The sequence below is a fragment of the Cebus imitator genome, unplaced genomic scaffold (assembly GCF_001604975.1).
Source record: "Cebus imitator isolate Cc_AM_T3 unplaced genomic scaffold, Cebus_imitator-1.0 Scaffold791, whole genome shotgun sequence".
NCBI lineage: Eukaryota > Metazoa > Chordata > Mammalia > Primates > Cebidae > Cebus > Cebus imitator.
Window position 1 is genome coordinate 270119 of NW_016108106.1, and position 15675 is coordinate 285793.

The 15675-nt window shown below is 39.1% G+C and overlaps 1 protein-coding gene across 2 annotated transcripts in view; it reads right to left on the minus strand.

Annotated features, from left to right (window-relative positions):
* LOC108297307 (zinc finger protein 595) overlaps positions 1-15675 on the minus strand; it is a 39862-nt gene that overhangs the window by 9757 nt on the left and 14430 nt on the right. The window lies entirely within an intron of this gene.

Consider the following 15675-nt stretch of genomic DNA (forward strand, 5'->3'; position numbering starts at 1 on the left):
CTTGAACCTGGGAGGTGGAGGCTGCAGTGAGCCAAGATCGCGCCACTGCACTCCAGCCTGGGCAACAGGAGTGAAACTCTGTCTTGGGGGGAAAAAAAAAGAAAGAGAAAATGTTTAACTTAGCACTATTAAGTTTTTATCACAAATATTTATATCTACCTAAAAACGTTACATTTTTCAAAAATCGCCTTCAAATAACAAGTGTTTATCTCATAGAATAACTTATAATCAAATAGGTGATAATTTTACACTGTTTCTTTGACTACTCACCTACACAAGAAAACACTGATGACCACCCAAGTGAATAAATAATTTACAAACAACGTAGGGGCAATATGTATATCGGCAAATACCACATAGGTAACTTTTTTATAGGCAATAGAAATGTCTGATTTATATATATTATTTTAATTTGCTCAGAGTGAAACCCAATGACTTTTATTTGAATTAAACACCACAGGGTCATAAAAGGTAAAGAGTTTAAAATTACCATGCAAATATAAAGATTAAAACAAAAATACACATAATTGAGGAGAACCTACATGAAAAAACTCCCCAGTAAAATGGAGTTGAAACAATAGAAAATTTCTGACCTATACAATATTGAATGTAATATAGATGTATCATAAAAACAGAAGAACCCAAGACTGTGGAGGGCTGTATTAAGAGGGCATGCCCTTGAGTGGCATGTGCATGCCTACCCATCATAGTCCCGGGTACAGAATAAAAAATATGTCCAATCCTTATTGCAGAATTAGCTGTAAAACATTTGGTTTTGTTTCCACCACTAGCACCATCTGCCAAGACACCTAGGAAGATTCATTATGTCCTGTGTCTCAGGTGAAAGGCCTTTGGATGTTGTTTCTGTCTGCAATCTCTGAATTAGCCCCAAATCCATCCCTTGCACAAGTCAGTCATGGTGTGGGAGAAATTCCAAACACATAGGGACCCACAGAGAGAAACACCCATCTGTGCCCTTGGATATAGGTTTGCCAATATTTGATGGAGAAGCTTGATGTGGCACTATACCCTGGCTCCAAGTCCATACAACCAAAGTCCAGAAGCAGTTTTTACTAACCTGGGACCTGCCAAAAAGCACACCTATATATGCCATTGTAGGCATGGTGGCTGACTTTATTCCCACTGTGAATCGTGAAGCAGTTCTATAACCCAGCTCTAGTCCCTTCAGCTAGAGTCTGGGAGCAGACCTGCCAACCCAGAAATCTGGAAGGGAGAAAGACTATGAACCCAGAAACATACCTGAAGACTTTGGTCTCAGCTGTGTATCCTAAAACAGCCCTATATGAATCAGTTCTACACCCTCTCAGCTGTGATCAAGTGTCAGTACTGCTCATCTAGGAACCTGTGCAATGACTAGATTAGAGCATTTTGAAACATCCAGCAAGAGCCACAGAGCAGGAGCCAGACCTGCTCACATTTATTGTATCAGCACTCCCATCTGCATATATAACTGGAGATTTTTTTTTCTCATTGCTGGTATTACTGATCATGTTCTTAAAGAAAGTTAGTCTTCCCAGAAAATAAGACAGAATCCACAACTGACTGATGGCCTGATAACAGGTCTGGCAAGCATGAATTTCACTGCAGACCCAGTAGTAGTTATGTGACCTGGATCCAATGCATTTAATTGCAATCTCAGTGGAAATATCATCAGCCCAGAGATCCAACAGGAGAAGTATTTACCTCCCCAAATTATAATGACTGAAACAGGTTATTTGTTCCATCAGAAGCAAGAACATCAAAACAAGCCTTTACAGATACTAAAGGATCAGGCAAACATAACATCACCAAAGGAAACTGAAAATGCTCCAGCAACCACTTAAAATAAAACACAGATGTAAAAAATGGCTAAGAATTCAAAATAATTATCTTTAAGAATCTCAATGAGATGCAAAAAATATATATATATATATATATATTTTTTAACAAGAATGCATGAACAAAATTACAATTATAGTAAAGAACGACTACCAAATGGATATGCTGGAGGTGAAGAATGCAATAAAAGAAATAAAAAATTTAAGAGAAACCTTTAACAAGAGCCAGTTATACGGGAAAAAAACAAACAGCAAAGTTAAAATTAAATGATTTGAAAGTTCCTAATTATAATTTTTTTAAAAAGAATTAAAGAATGAATAAAGTATTTGGGCCCAAACTGCATAATAAACTGTAAAAATGTACATATTTTGGGAGGTTAAAAATATAAAAATTTTAAAAGTTTGTTTAAACATATGTCCTAGGCTGGGTGCAGTGGCTGATGCCTTGTAATTTTGGGAGGCTGAGAAGGGCGGATCACGAGATTGGGAGATTGAAACCATCCTGGACAACATGGTGAAATCCCATCTCTACTAAAAATACAAAAACCAGCTGGGGCGTGGTTGTGCACACCTGTAGTCCCAGTTACTCAGGAGGCTGAGGCAGGAGAATCTCGAACACGGGAGGCAGAGGTTGCAGTGAGCTGAGATTGCACCACTGCATTTAAGCCTGATGACAGAGCAAGACTCTGTCTCAAAAATAAATAAATAAATAAATAAATAAATAAATAAATAAATAAATAAATAAATAAATAAATAAGAAGCAAGAAAAAGGAAGTTTTTTCATACGGAGAACCCCTATAAGGTTATCAGCAGAAACCATGCAAGCTAGATAGGAGTGAGATCATCTATTTAAAGTGTAGATGAAGAGAGAAAAAGAAAAAACTTTGACAACTAAGAAGACTATACCTGACAAAGCTGTTCTTTAGAAATGAAGTATCAAGATATTCTCCGGTTAAACAAGTTAAGTTGAGGAAATTTATATTCACTTGACCTGTCTTACAAGAAATGCTAATAAGAATTTCTTAAGTTGTAAGAATGGAATTCTAACTTAAAACAAGAGAACATAAAAGTATAAATCTTATTGGAAAATATATATAGTCAAACGTAGAAGGCTATAAAACTCAATGCTGCATAAACCACTTTTAACTCTGATATAAAAGCTACAAAAAAGTATTAAAATACATATAGCCTCGATAATTTGTTAATGGGCATACTATATAAAAATTGTAAAGTGTGACAAAAAGTGTTGAAGGGAATACAACTGTTTAATTTTTCTACACATAGAAGTTAACTTTTACTTGAGCCCAGGAGGTCAAAACCAGCCTGATCAATATAGCAGGACCCTGTCTCTAAATACATAAATAAAATAAAATACAGATCTCAGAAAGCTATTTACTTAAAACAAGTTTGTTTGCTAAGCAAACTTTTATTCTTTATAAATTACCAACTCTAGGATATTGTTATTGAGGTAAAAAATAAACTAAAACACTCACAAAATGTCCAAATAGATTTGTAAAATCAACAATATGCTGTGCACAAAAGACTTACTTTAGATTTAAGGACACACATACGTTAATGGTTCAAGGATGAGACTATTCCAAGCCAATAATAACTAAAAAAAAGTGTAGGAGTGGCCATATCAGACAAAAGAGACTTCTAGAAAAAAAAAATCTGTCATAAAAAAAAGAACTTCACTATATGGTAATAAGAGGCTAATTTGTCAAAATAACATAACAATAAAAAATATAGGCCAGAGGCAGTGGCTCATGAGGTCAGGAATTCAAGACCAGCCTGACCAAGATGGTGAAACCCTATCTCTACTACACACACACACACACACACACACACACACACACACACACAAGCCAGGTGTGGTTGCAGGCACCTATAATCTCAGCTACTCGAGAGTGAGGAAGGGAATTGCTTGAACCTGGGAGGCAGAGCCAAGATTGCACCACTGCACTCCTGTCTGAGTGACAGAGCAAGACTGTTTCAAAAAATGAACACACACACACCCCCCCCCAATATAGGATCACATAAATATACTGTGAAAGGAAAATAAATTTTGGGGCCCCCAAATCACTAAGCTAAAGGGAAAAAATCATGTGCTTCCATAACTCCCTCCCTCAAAGGATTTGATAAAACTACTCACAGAACTTAGCAGAAACACTTTATGTATATTTACCAGGTTAACGTTGGGTACAATGCAGTAAAAGCCAAAGGGAAAAAATACATAGGACAAACAAAAGTGGGGGAAAAAAGGAGGTGGGTAGTGAATCTTAGTAGTTTTCTAACTATGGTCTTTCCAAATCCTTTGTGTCCTATAAAAAAAGCTTACTGCTAAGAAATAACCTTCTCATTGACTTAGATGATGCTCCTTCTTTAGATATCACAAATTAACGGACTCTAAATTCTCATTTTTCCCTCATAAACAATTAAATACTTTTGTCTTCAGTACTGGTTAACCAAACTTTAAGTTTCTCTCCTTCCCCCAGGCCCCTGGTGTCTGTTCCACCTTCAGTCTGAGCCAGCATACAACCCCTATTTATGCCCCTCCCAAGAAAAGGCTGCTGACTTCAGGGTGAAACATTCTCTAATCCTGAATCTGATTTTGCCATTCTCCATTCTGCCCTCTCCTTCTCACCTTCTTTCTAATCTTGTTTGCTCCCCTGTATGAAAAATAGCCCTTTTCTGCCTCATTTAGGAGATGCTTGTAGGTCTTATGCTTGGTGTTTTCCCCATTGCAGTACTCCTTAGAATAGTCACTTCTTACTTACATTGGAAATTATTCGACAATATCTAGGGAACAGCTCTATGACAGTAACAATTATACCCTTTCAGGACACCACAAACCTCCTCCCATCCCAACTCTCACAGCATCTGCCTGTTGATCCTCAGCTTTCCAGGGATCTGTAGCTTCTCAGTATAAACGTTCCTTCCATGTCTAATTTGAGCCAAGCTGGGACACCTGCAGGAAGGGACTGGGTTAGGGTTAGGGTTAGGATTCCCACTAAGTAACCACTGGGCTATTGATTACCTCCTTTGACAGTGTCAAGACTGGATTTACCCTGCAGTTAAAGGGATTAGGTCTGACTTCCAGTCAAGGTTATTCCCTTTGTTTTATTTAAAAAGAACTCAGTGGCTGGGCGTGGTGGCTCACGCCTGTAATATCAGCACTTTGAGAAGCCAAGGTGGGCAGATCACCAGGTCAAGAGATCGAGACCATCCTGGCCAGCATGGTGAAACACCGTCTCTACTAAAAATACAAAAATTAGCGTGGTGGCATGCGCCTATAGTCCCAGACACTCAGGAGGCCGAGGCAGAAGAATCGCTTGAAGCCAGGAGGCGGAGGTTGCAGTGAGCTGAGATTGCGCTACTGCACTCCAGCCTGGCAGTAGAGTAAGACTCTGTCTCAAAAATAATAAAATAAATAAAAATTAAAAGAACTCAGTGTTGTTAAGAATCCAGCAAAATTCCTCAAACTCAATGCTTATGTTCATAGGAGAAATAGAAATTGTAACATTTTTTTTTTTTTTTTTTGAGACGGAGTTTCGCTCTTGTTACCCAGGCTGGAGTGCAATGGCGCGATCTCAGCTCACTGCAACCTCCGCCTCCCGGGTTCAGGCAATTCTCCTGCCCCTGCCTCCTGAGTCACTGGGATTACAGGCATGCGCCACCATGCCCAGCTAATTTTTTGTATTTTTAGTAGAGACGGGGTTTCACCATGTTGACCAGGATGGTCTCGATCTCTTGACCTCGTGATCCACCCGCCTCGGTCTCCCACAGTGCTGGGATTACAGGCTTGAGTCACCGCGCCCGGCTGTAACATTTTATACTTCAACAAGAAAAGCCAAAATATCCATTTCAGACAGCAAACATGTCATTTAGGCATTTCCATAATAACAAACAATTAAGCAATCATTTATGAGCATTTCCAGGAATGTCAAGTCCTAGTCCATAGAACTTAACATTCAACTCAGATATGTAGATAACAGGATACAGAGTAGACTTATCCACTATCACAAATACTTCACCATGCAGAAAAAAGAAACTGATGTTTTGGCAAATCTCTATAAATCACCAATTTATCTATTACAATGTTTTGTGGAAAAGTATTCAGTTTTCTGTAGCCATAAAAGAAAAGGAACTTTTCCTACTTCTTTTCACCCAGTAATATTTTTATAACTAGGTCTTGAGATTCTATGTGAAATAACTCCCAAAATGTACAAATTTCAGAAACTTACTACCCATGCTCAAGAAAAAAACTGAAAATAAGAATTTTTGACAAGTATATCACTTGATTTTTCTCAAATTCACATTTTTATGCCTCTTTGAGAATATCTTCCTACTCTTCAAGCTCTACCAATAAAATGCATTGTAGTTAATAAGAATGAAAGGTGAAATAAGTAAACAATCTTTTCAAGATGACAAACCCAAGTTAGAATATGTCTGACTCAAGTGGCAAGTCAGGCCATCCTATGATATAAATCCTCCCACCCGCATCCAGCTCATTGAAATACTCAATGACTATCCTCCCAAGGGCCTCTGCATTGTGTGATACTGTGTGCCTGAAGTACTTTTTTTTTTTTTTTTTGCAGGTCCTTGTATCATCTTGCTAGGATGAACATTCCTTGTTGTTGGGGTACTTTTTTTTTTCCCTTCACAATTCTGAAAAAATTCATATGGTAGGAATTATTTCTGACTTTCCCTTCATTATCTGCATTCCATTGGCTGACCAGCAATGTGTCTCCAAAATATGGACACTAGATTTGGAGACAGAAAATCTTAATGCCACAAGGATTTGGTTTTTTGGATGAAGAGTAAACCAGAAGAGTGCTCTCAGCACCAGGACACCCAGCTGCTTCCCTGAGGCTCCCACCCAAACCTCAGGCTGTCCACCATGAGGAGATGATGCAGTAGCTGTTACTCCCTAGACACTGTGGACATCTGCGGTCTTCCCAGACAGTTCTGAAACCTAGGACCAGGAAAAGACAACAGGATGGCTGAGGACGAGTTACCTTATAAAGTGTTCACCTTGTAAAGTTGGGAACTGAAACCCAAAGACATTCTGATAAGGTGTGTGCACCTGAACAAGACACAAGAGGCACAAAAGATGCAAACTTTCACCACTGTTATTAAACATAGTACTGAAAGTGCCAGCCAGAACAATTTGACAAGAGGAAAGCAAACTCTAGTACTCTCTTGGTGATAACGTAAATTAGTATAGCCACTATGGAGGACAGCTTAGAGGTTCCTCAAAAAATGAAAAACAGAGCCACTATATTATGCAGCAATCCCACTCCTAGGTATGTACATAAAAGAAATAAGGACATCAAAGAGATATTTGCACCTCCATTTTTATTGCAGCAGTGTTCACATCAGCCAAGATTTAGAAGTAATCTAAGTGGATCAATGGATCAATGGATAAAGCAAATGTGGGACAAATACACAATGGAGTACTTTTCATTCATAAAAAGGAGTAAGATCCTGTCATTTGCAACAACATGGATAGAACTAAACGTCATAATGTTAAGAGAAATATGCCAGGCACATGACGGCAAACTTTGCATGTTCTCACACATTTGCTGGAGCTAAAAACTAAATTAATTTAATTCATGGAGATAGCAGAATGATGGTTACCAGAGGCTGGAAAAGTATAGTGAGCGATTGGGGGGAAGTGGGGTAGGTTAATGGGTACAAAATAATTAGAAAGAGTAAGATTTAGTAGTTGCCAGTAAAACAGAATGACTAGAGTCACAAGCAATTTAACTGTACAAGTTTAAATAACTAAAAGAATGTAATTATATTGTCTGTAAAACAAAGAACAAATACCTGAGGCAATGAATAACCATTTACCCTGATGTGATTTTTATGCATTTCAGACCTTCAACAAAATATCATATAACCCGTAGATACTCAGAGCTACTATGTACTCACAAAAATTAAAATAATAATGAAATATAAATTTAAAATGAAAAGCTTATAAACAAACATCACTGGTCCTAATTTCTTCATAGATATATGAACTTAACAGCACGTTGATCATATTGCCTTAGTGAGAATTCCTGAACATAGTTAAAAACTTGTACTACTTTGGTTGAGCACAATGCCAAAAAATATGTAGAAGAGAAGAAAAATTTTATTACATATGCCCAGTACAGCCCTATCTCCTCCCAATACAGCATGGCACAAACAGGAGAAACTCCCAGTTCTATGCTTCTTCTCAGGAGAGAAAGAAAAATGTAGAATATGTCTACATTCCTGGTTTACGAGGGACTGTCCAAAGATGAGTTTTGTCTCCCCTGACATAAAGTGCTGAAGGAAATGGTGGTATACTTTGGATGACAGCTATACATATTTTGCATTAATATAAGAAGCAATCCTAAAATTGTATCAGAACTAAAGAAAAAAAGAAACAACATCAGAAGCATCATACATCCTGATTTTAAAAACCTATTATAAAGTTAGAGTAATTGAAATAGTTTGTAATTCAATTTAAAAATACCAGTGAAACAGAATACAGCCCATAAATAATCCATTAGACATATTCAATGAAGACTAATTTACACATTTATACTCATGGTAGCATTAGCTCCAAAACAAGTAAGTGGAAAGAACCAACTTTTCTTAATAAATAAATGAATAAAGACCATTTCAGGGGGGGATCCAAGATGGCCAATTAGGAGCAGCTCAGGATTGCAGCTACCAGTGAAAGTGCAGAGGGTGAGTGGATGCGGCATTTCTAGACGGATTTTTATTGCCCATAGATCAGGAGATTCCCAGGTGGAGGAGCCCCACAGGTTGCCACAGCGGCTGGTTTGGCCCCTGTGGCTGTTTTGTCCAGTGTCCTGGCGTGGCAGTTCTCTGCACAAAATACACAGGTCCGTGCGCCATTCTAGCTAGCGATTGGAGCTCTGGGAAGGCAGAGTCACTCTTTCATCTGATTAAAAAGGGGACTGAAACAGGGAGCCAGGCCAGGAGATTTCTGGGCAAAAAAGTGCCATGAATCTCAGTGCTGCTGTTTCAGCTGGTGCAGTGGGTCGCCGCATGGGAAATCACACAGATCCTGGTGCCTTTTCAACAGGTGACTGGAACACCTGGAAGACAGTCAACCGTTCAACAACAACAACAACAACAACAACAACAACAACAAAAAGGCTCTGAGGCAGGGAGCCAGGTGATCAGGCTCAGCTGGTCCCATCCCCACAAAAAAAGAGCAATTGGAAATGCTCTGGATTGAGAGTTTCACAGCAAGCACAGCTGAACCCGGGACGGTCCAGCTCTATGGGGGAGGGGCGTCTGCCATTACTGAGGTATTTTGCCATTGCAGAGGTATTTTGCCATTGCAGAGGGAGCCTGCCAATGCCGAGGCAGTTCTAACTACACCCGTATAAACAGGACTGCAGGGAAGTTCACAAGGCAGCTGGGGGGAGCCCACAGCAGCTCAGCAAAGCCTCTGTAGGCAGACAGTGACTAGGCTGCCTCCTTGCTGGGCAGGGCAGCCCCGAAAAAAGCCAGCATCACAACAGAAACTCATAAAGCCCCAACTCCCTGGGACAGAGCACCTGGGGAAAAAAAGGGCGTTTATGAGTTCTGCTGCAGCAGACTTACCTGCCCAGCAACTCTGAATGAACAACAGAGCTCACAGCTCAGCACCTGAGCTCCTATAAAGGACAGATTGTCTCCTCAAGCAGCTCCCTGACCCATATATCCAAAGAGTCACCTCATAAAGGACAGATCAGACTGACAACTGGCAGGTATCTTTCTGGGACAAAGATAGCAGAAGAAGAAACTGGCAGCAACCCTTACTGTTCTGCAGCCGCTGCAGGTGATCCCCAGGCAAGCAGGGCCTGGAGTGGACCTCGGCAGTCCTACAGTAGAGGGGCCAGACTATTAGAAGGAAAACTAAGAAACAGAAAGAAATAACTTCATCATCAACAAACTGGATGTCCACTCAAGAGACCCAATCTGAAAGTCAACCACTACAAAGACAACAGATGGATAAATACACAAAGATGGGAAGAAACCAGCGCAAAAAGGATGAAAACACCCAAAACCGAACACCTCTCCTCCTACAAGGGATCACAACTCCTCACCAGCAAGGGAACAAGGCTGGATGGAAAATGAGTGCGATGAATTGACAGAAACAGGCTTCAGAAGGTGGGTAATAACAAACTTCTCTGAGCTAAAAGAATATGTTCTAACCCAATGCAAAAAACTAAGAACCTTGAAAAAAGATTTGGTGTAATGCTAACAAGAATAAACAGCTTAGAGAGAAATATAAGTGAATTAATGGAGCTGAAAAACACAACATGAGAACTTCGCAAAGCATACACAAGTTTGAACAGCCGAATTGACCAAGCAGAAGAAAGGATACCAGAGGTCGAAGATCAACTCAATGAAATAAAACGAGAAGGGAAGATTAGAGAAAAAAGGGTAAAAAAAAAATAAAGTCTCCAAGAAATATGGGACTATGTGAAAAGACCTAATCTACATTTCATAGGTGTGCCTGAATGTGACGGAGAGAATGCATCCAAGCTGCAAAATACTCTTCAGGATATTATCCAGGAAAACTTCCCCAACCTAGCAAGGCAGGCCAATATTCAAGTCCAGGAAATACAGAGAACACCTCAAAGACAGTCCCTAAGAAGAGCAACCCCAAGGTACATAATCGTCAGATTCACCAGGGTTGAAATGACGGAGAAAATGCTAAGGTCAGCCAGAGAGAAAGGTTGGGTTACCCACAAAGGGAAGCCCATCAGAATCACAGCAGATATCTCAGCAGAAACCCTACAAGACAGAAGAGATTGGGGGCCAAAATTCAACATACTTAAAGAAAAGAACTTTCAACCAAGAATTTCATATCCAGCCAAACTAAGGTTCATAAATGAAGGAAAAATAAAATCCTTTACAAACAAGCAAGTGCGCAGAGATTTCATCACCACCAGGCCTGCTTTACAAGAGCTCCTGAAAGAGGCACTAAACATACAAAGGAACAACCAGTACCAGCCACTCCAAAAACATACCAAATGGTAAAGAGCATCAACACAATGAAGAAACTGCATCAACTAACGGGCAAAACAGCTAGCTAGCATCAAAATGTCAGGACCAAATTCACACATAACAATATTAACCCTAAATGTAAATGGACTAAATGCCGCAATCAAAAGACACAGACTGGCAAATTGGATAAAAAGCCAAAACCCATCGGTGTGCTGTATCCAGGAAACCCATCTCAAATGCAAGGATACACAAAGGCTCAAAATAAAGGGATGGAGGGAGATTTACCAAGCCAAATGGAGAGCAAAAAAAGCAGGAGTTGCAATTCTCGTCTCTGATAAAATAGACTTTAAACCAACAAAGATCAAAGGAGACAAAGAAGGACATTACATAATGGTAAAAGGGTCAATGCAGCAAGAAGAGCTAACGAACCTAAATACATACACATCCAATACAGGAGCACCCAGATACATAAGGCAAGTTCTTAATGACTTACAAAGAGACTTATAGACTCCCACACAATAATAGTGCGAGACTTTAACACCCCATTGGCAATATCAAGACAGATCAATGAGACAGAAAATTAACAAGGATATCCAGGACTTGAACTCAGACCTGGACCAAGTAAACCTAATAGACAGTCACAGAACTCTCCACCCCAAATGCACAGAATATGCATTCTTCTCAGCACCACCTCGCACCTACTTTAAAACTGACCACATAATTGGAAGTAAATCACTCCTCAGCAAATGCAAAAGAACGGAAATCTTAACAAACAGTCTCTCAGACCACAGTGCAATCAAGTTAGAACTCAGAATTCAGAAAGTAACTCAGAACCGCACCGCTTCATAGAAACTGAACAACTGGCTCTTGAATGTTGACTGGATAAAAAATGAAATGAAGGTAGAAATAAAGATGTTCTTCGAAACCAACGAGAACGAAGACAGAACATACCAGAATCTCTGGGACACATTTAAAGCAGTCTCTAGAGGAAAATAATATAGCAATAAATGCCCACGAGAAGCAAGGATTTAAAATCACCAACCTATCGTCAAAATTGAAAGAGCTAGAGGAGCAAGATAAAAAAAATCTCAAAATCTAGCAGAAGACAAGAAATAACTAAGATCAGAGCAGAACTGAAGGAGATAGGGCCACAAAAAAAACCCGTCAAAAAAATCAATAAATTCAGAAGCTGGTTTTTCGAAAAGATCAACAAAATAGACCACTAGCCGGATAAAGAAGAAAAGAGAGAATAATCAAATAGATTTAATAAAAAACGATAAAGGGAGGCCGGGCACGGTGGCTCACACCTATAATCCCAGCAATTTGGGAGGCTGAGGCGGGTGGATCACGAGGTCAGGAGATCGAGACCATCCTGGTCAACATGGTGAAACCCTGTCTCTACTAAAAATGCAAAAATTAGCTGGGCATGGTGGCACGTGCCTGTAGTCCCAGCTACTCGGGAGGCTGAGGCAGGAAAATTGCTTGAACCCAGGAGGTGGAGGTTGCGGTGAGCTGAGATCGCGTCATTGCACTCCAGCCTGGGTAACAAGAGCAAACCTCCATCTCAAAAGAACAAAACAAAACAAAACAAAAACAAACAAACAAACAAAAATGATGAAGGGTATGTCACCACAGATTCCACAGACATTCAAACCATCATCAGAGATTATTACAAACATCTCTATGCACATAAACTAGTAAACCTGGAAGAAATGGATAAATTCCTAGACACTTGCATTCTCCCAAGCCTAAACCAAGAAGAAGCTGAAACCCTGAATAGACAAATAACAAAGTCTGAAGTTGAGGCAGCAATTAAGAGCCTACCACCCAGAAAAACCTGAGGTCGAGATGGGTTCAGAGCTGAATTCTGCCAGACATACAAAGAGGAGGTGGTACCATTCCTTCTGAAACTATTCCAAACAATACAAAAAGAGGGAATCCTTACCAAATCATTTTATGAGACCAACATAATCCTGATACCAAAACTCGGCAGAGACTCGGCAAGAAAAGAAAACTTTACGCCAATATCCATCATGAACGTAGATGCAAAAATCTTCAATAAAATACTGGCAAACCAATGGCAACAGCACATCAAAAAGCTTATCGGCCATGATCAAGTAGGATTCATCCTGGGGATGCAAGGCTGGTTCAACATAAGTAAGTCTATAAACATAATTCACCACATAAACAGAACCAAAGATAAAAACCACACGATTATCTCAATTGATGCAGAGAAGGCCTTTGACAAAATTCAACAGCCTTTATGCTAAAAACCCTCAATAAACTAGGTATTGATGGAATGTATCGCAAAATAATAAAAGCTACTTACGACAAACCAATAGCCAGTATCATATTAAATGGGCAAAAACTGGAAGCATTCCCTTTGAAATCCAGCACTAGACAAGGATGCCCTCTCTAACAACTCCTATTCAGTACAGGTATTGATCGACTTACCACCTATGCAACTTACGACCATTCGACTTTACGACCACAATCGCTAGCCACGACTGCTCTGCGTCTGGCAGCGCAAACGTTGCCCAGCTGGGCGTACGACAGTGCGGACCAGCTTCCGGCAGCACTACCATCTCCGCGTGCACCATTTCAACTGTATACATAGCCTGCTCAACTTACGACCAAATCGTGTTACGACCGGTCCGCAGTGCCGACCGTGGTCGTGAGTTGAGCACTAACTGTATAATACTGGAAGTTCTAGCCAGAGCAGTCAGGCAAGAAAAAGAAATAAAGGGTATTCAAATAGGAAAGGAGGAAGTCAAATTGTCTCTATTTGCAGACAACATGATTGTATATCTAGAAGACCCCATAGTCTCAGCTTAAAATCTCCTGAAACTGATAAGCAACTTCAGCAAAGTCTCAGGATACAAAAGCAATGTGCAAAAATCACAAACATTCCTGTACACCAATAATAGACTTAAAGAGAGCCAAATCAAGAACGAACTGCCATTCACAACTGCTACAAAGTGAAGTGGTGATTCCTCAAGGACCTAGAAATAGAAATTCCATTTGACCCAGCAATCCTATTACTGGGTATATATCCAAAGGATTATAAATCATTCTACAATAAGGACACATGCACACGAATGTTCACTGCAGCACTGTTTACAATAGCAAAGACCTGGAACCAACCCAAATGCCCATCGATGATAGACTGGACAGGGAAAATGTGGCACATAGACACCATGGAATATTATGCAGCCATCAAAAACGATAAGTTCATGTCCTTTATAGGGACATGGATGAACCTGTAAACCATCATTCTCAGCAAACTAACACAAGAACAGAAAATCAAACACCGCATTTTCTCACTCATAGGCGGGTGTTGAACAATGAGAACACATAGACACAGGGAGGGGAGCATCACACACTGGGGTCTGTTAGGGGGAAATAGGTGAGGTACAGCGGGGGATGGGGTGTTGGGGAGAGATAGCATGGGGAGAAATGTCAGATATAGGTGATGGGTAGGAAGGCAGCAAACCACACTGCCATGTGTGTACCTATGCAACAATCTTGTATGTTCTTCACATGTACCCCAAAACTTAAAATGTAATTAAAAAAAAAGACCATTTCAAATACATAAATAATTAAATATTATTCAGCTTCTTAAAAGAAGAAAATTTTGTTAAATCCACAAGGACACATTTTTAAGATTTTATGTGCAAGAAGCCCTGGCACAAAAAGACAAACAATATAATTTCATTTATGTAAGATACCTAAAGTAGTTAAACTCAAACAGAAAGTTGACTCAACTGTGTCATCAGTTAAGTGGAGAAGATAATGAGTAGCTACTGTTTCATGGACAACCTGTTAGAATGCAAAACAACTTTTTTTTTTCTTTATTTTAAAAGATCAGGGGATATGTGCAGGTTTCTTATACAGGTAAACTGCTGTCATGAGGTTTTTTGTATGGATCATTTTGTCATCAAAGTATTGAGCCTAGTGCGCATTACACAACACTGAATTCTACAACACATCCTTTTATATCAATGTAACAAAACTAGACACCAAAAGCAGAAGCAAATTTGCCAAATCCAAAACTATATGAAACTTAACACATTCTTGAACATACTCTTCTCTATGTCTGGAGATTTAATATTGTTAAATGACCACACTACACATAGTGATATTCAAATTCAATGTTATCCTGAAAATAAAAATGACATCTTGTGAAGAAATATTTTTTACAATTCTTACATTTACATGGAAGTTCAAAGGACCATTGATAGCCCAAACATTCTTAGAAAACAAGAACAAGTTGCAGGCACAACACTTACTTTTTTTAGGAAAGATAAAACTAAATAAATAAAAAGTGTGGTACTTGCAAGAAGACAAATAGATGATGGAACAGAATCCAGAACTCAAAATGAACCATTGTGTACATGCTCCAATGACCTTCAACAATGTTGCTATAATCACACAATAAGAAAAATACAGTCTTTTCAATAAATGGTGTTTGAAAACTTTACATCCACATCAAAGAAACTGAGGTTGGATTCCTCCCCTGAGCCATATACAAAAACTACGTTGAATGAGTTAAATAATTAAAGGTAAGAATTACAACTATGCGATATTTAGAAGAAAATATAGGAAGAAAGATTATGACATTGATTTCAGCAATGTTTTCTTGCATATAACATCAAATACATGAAACAAATTTAAAAACACAAAAAAGTGGGACATTAAATTTTATCTCTGCACATTAAAACAAAGATTTAGTAAGAGCTCCATGTAAGAAGCAGAAAAACCTATATATATACATATATATATATGTATATATATTTATATATACGACAGGTAACATCCAGAATAACTCCAAAAA